This window comes from Cucurbita pepo, chromosome LG14, assembly GCF_002806865.2.
Source record: "Cucurbita pepo subsp. pepo cultivar mu-cu-16 chromosome LG14, ASM280686v2, whole genome shotgun sequence".
Taxonomy (NCBI): domain Eukaryota; kingdom Viridiplantae; phylum Streptophyta; class Magnoliopsida; order Cucurbitales; family Cucurbitaceae; genus Cucurbita; species Cucurbita pepo.
The window spans coordinates 6378613-6382934 of record NC_036651.1 but is presented as its reverse complement, the minus strand read 5'-3'; the positions used below and the strand labels follow the sequence as shown (position 1 = coordinate 6382934).

At 31.4% G+C, this 4322-nt stretch overlaps 1 pseudogene; it reads right to left on the bottom strand.

The window, feature by feature from the left end:
- Positions 1 to 965: 965 nt before the first annotated feature.
- On the bottom strand, positions 966 to 4105 carry LOC111810470 (annotated as a pseudogene).
- Positions 4106 to 4322: the final 217 nt, after the last annotated feature.

Here is a 4322-nt window from a genome sequence, read left to right as displayed (position 1 = left end):
GAAGGAACCGAAGAATAGAGTTAAGAAGAAACCAACGAACCGAACTAAGAAGAAATGAGAGGCCACTTCAGTTAACAAAGAGCAACCTACAAGTTAATGTGTTTCATCAGACTTATGTCTCAATCAAAGAGGCCTAGAGGTAGACAGAAAAAGAAACAAGAATCCAATAATAAGAGGGTTGAAAGACAAATGAGTACCTTACAATATGATAAAATCCCTATGCAGAAGAGAGAAACTCAAGAAGTTGCACGTGGCATTATTAAAGTTTCTTATGAAAAAGATGAAGTTGATAAGGAATCAAACAACATTGACACTATAGAACAACGTGCAAAAATTCTCTCCAAGGCCCTAGCAAGAATTATACTTTGTAGATATGCAAGAGTTGCTCGAAATGAAGAATCTTGAGTAAAGTCTAGCTTATGGGGGAGAATGTGAGTCAATAAAGTTTGACTTAGTAAAAGTAGTTATTAACTTCATCAAGCTTAGAAAAACGATTAACGATTTATTTAAGAGAATTGTCAGTAGTTGCTAATTGTGGAATAAGTTTTGGACAATAGTTAGTGATTTATTAGGAGAATTGTCTGCTGTTTTAACTTGAGGAGAAAGTTTAGAAAATTTGTTAGTGTTTTTATCCAATAAATACTTATTAGATGTATGCTCTATTCACTACAATAGAAGAGAAACGAAAAATATAGTGCTTAACGTTCTTAGTCCAAGAAGCTCTCCCCTCAAGTTATTCTTGATGGTGTTAATAGAACACATACGGAATCAATTTAGAACTTAGGCACTCTAAGTACATCAATTATAGTAAATTAGCTAGCATGTTCAAAAGTATTCAAACTCAATACTAATTTTTTGTAGTTCAAATTTCTTATTCCTCACAAGTCGGTTTTGAACCACCTATAATGTATTCCCTATTATTCTCCAGTTGTAGAATTCAGTGAGTGACTAAACTTGGAAAGAATTTAGTATATGTGAAGAGAGACCAACGATATATTCACACCTGGTGCTGTTATATCAGGCTTGAAATTGAAAAAAAAAAAAAAATACAATACTTCATATTTTGTTGACACATTGAAGTTTATACTATAAAATTAATCAACACACAAATCTTAACCAACCTTGAGTATTGAAGGCTCAACTATGCTAGGACCTCTTGACGAGAATGAAGCCATAATTGGTGCTGGTTTGATTCCCAACTCAATCTTCACGTGAGTCATGTAAGCCATTGGACTTCTGATTCAACCACAAAACATGACGTATAAATTACCACTTTTGAGTCTAATAAAATATTGAACTAATTTTATGTTTATTCATTTCAAAGAGTTTGAGCATAAATGTGGAAGTTGACGGAATAAGATGGAGTAATTACTTAGTAGACTGGATGTATTGGTTGAGTGATTCACCATCGGTATAGCTTATATGGGATTTAGGAAGTAAGTGTGCATAAGGCAAAAGTTCATCTCCACTTTCCTTGTTATTAACAAGAATCATCCCGACAGCACCAGCTTGAGCAGCTACATGACCTTTGTCCACTCCTGAATTGCCCCAATTAAGGCCAACTACAATTTTTCCTTTTACCTTTTTAGGATCAAGAGACCCTTCAAAACATATTAAGCTAATATCATAAGTCAATTTGTTCTTATAATTATGTTGGAAATATGTGGATTAAATTAACAAAATATTGTTAAATTTTAAAATATATTTCAATTATGTTCTTACAACTTGAAATTTTTGCAAAAATTATCAAACGATACAAATCAATTTAAGCTAAATTTAAGCTAAAAATTGTAAAAATTGGAGAATATACCTAACATCATTTATAACTAAAAAATATGATAAATTTTTATTGTTTATTTCAACCCAAAAATATTGCTAACATAATTTACAAATTTACATTAGATGGTTTTAATAGAAAATTCCTCAAAGGCTAGTTTTTGGATCTATTTCAAAATTCAACGGATAATTTTAAATACTCATGCATGATGATAGAAATGTATCCAAAATTTAAAGATATTATGTATAATTTGAATAAAAATATATTCACGCGAGGTTATCAGAGACATTGTTGAATTTTGCATCTAAAGCATTGATCAACGGATGGAACTTCTTAGCTGGCAATATTTTATTAGAAAGACTTTCACCATGGTGTTGACAATAAAAAATCATTAAAGACAACATAAACGTAGTACAAAATCATAAACTCAATCGATAGGAATATAGAAACACGCATACGATACAATTTTATATGTCAAATGCAATTAACTGTGTGAAAATGGTTCAATACTTACCTAAATATTTGTATAAATTGTGTAAAAAACATAGCTTTATAATACTAACTAGTGTCGGATAGAGTACCTTAAAGTGCCTTTTGTCTCCCAATGCCACGTAAGTGGTAAAAAACCTATCAATTGTGCTAGCTCCCACAGTTATCATCCATGGTGCGGCATTTGAGACCTTGCCTTCAGATGGTCCTGAATTTCCAGCAGAACAAACAACAGTGATGTCGTTCTTCACTACATGGAAGGATAGTATAGCCACTAGATCGTCAGAAAATTCTTGATCCTTTCCACTGAGTGAAACCGAAAGAACGTCAACTCCGTCACTAATGGAAGCTTCAAAGCCAGCTACAATATCGGCCATAAAACACTCACCAACAAACGTTGGAGGCCAACATACTCTATAGGTAGCAACAAGGGCTTTAGGGGAACCCCCTTTTGAAGTGCCATAACCATTCCCAAAAATGCCTACTCCTTGAACGAAATTGCCTCCAGTCGTGGATAAGGTGCGGCTAAGGTGTGTGTTCCATGCCCATTATCGTCCCTTGCTGTTTCATAGCTTGAGTTGAGAGGTCCTACGATGGATGCATACCCTTTGTTAAAATACTTTGCTCCAATCAATTTTCTGCATTAAAATCTTCAATTTTACATCTACGTCGTACCGATACAAGGACTAGCTAGAGCACAAACCCGACAAAGACAGATCTATTATCATTTTTATAATAAGAAGAAAATTTAAAATTGGATGAGTTTATACATTTGTATGTGGTTAAACCTTTAGTTCTTTTTTTTTTTTTTTTTTTTTTTTTTTTTTTTTNTTTTTTTTTTTTTTTTTTTTTTTTTTGTATTTTATATATATATATAAACTAAAAGAAATGTCTATTAGATTTCTGAAGGTTTCCTTTTGTATCTATTTTATTATTAAACCTTAAAAAGTACTCTTTTCTGACTGACCAATAAATTTTGAAATTCGATTTTGTGTCTAATAGACATATTTGACTTTTATTCAAAACTAACGAACTTACTAGACAATAAATTGATTGCACGGAGTTCTACTAAACATAAAATTTGATTTTATATCTAATAGATCAATTAGTTTTAAAATATTTAAATAGACACAAAATTGAATGTTTCAAATCTATTACAAATTTGAGAAGTTTTTTACACAAAATAAAAGTTAAAAGTTGGAATAAGATACTTATCCAAGTTCAAAGATATCTTAATGATGAGCGTGAAAGTTTAAAAACTATACTTGTAATTTAACCAAAAACATGAATTTGATGTAATTTTGCTCTAAAAATATATGCATTTATGTATCAATCTAATGTCAATAACAATGATTCTATATGCATCTAACAAATGTTAGATTAATATTCACTTTAAACCATTGTCGAGTTCTTTGTCTATTATGCTAACAAAAGCGTCAAATACATGTTTAATATATTAGTCAAATGAAAGTGTATCTATTTCTTAACATAAAAGAATTAAATAGAGACGAAGTAACAATAAGAGATCATAGGGACCTGTTGCAATGAAAGTTGGAGCCACGTTTACAACTTCCCTTCCATCTTGTTGGGATAGGTTCATATCCTTTATCACTAAAGCTCTTTGATTCTAGCCAAACACCTGTATTGATCCGAATCACAATAAGAAGAAGTACCTAAATTAATACAAAAGTTGCCGAATGTCCAAGAACTTATGAGAGGGAAACAAGTCCAACCTATGTCAATGTTGCCAATGATTGTAGATTCACCAAATCTTGAAAGATTCGAAAGTAAGTTTGAAGGAATTCCACTATCATTCCCAACTCCAAGAAAGTTCCATGATTGTATACCGTTTTAATCCTTTATTTTCATAACTGATAGCACATCACGATGCTCTAAAAAAGAAAAAAAAGAGAAAACACCATACTATTAAAATAGAAAAACTAGGCTGACTTCTCAAAATTAAGCTTCTAATCAATGCTTCCCACAGACAAGAATGTTTCTATAAAAATATGAAACCCAATAAATTAGGAACAAACAAATATGGTTTTAGGGAGAG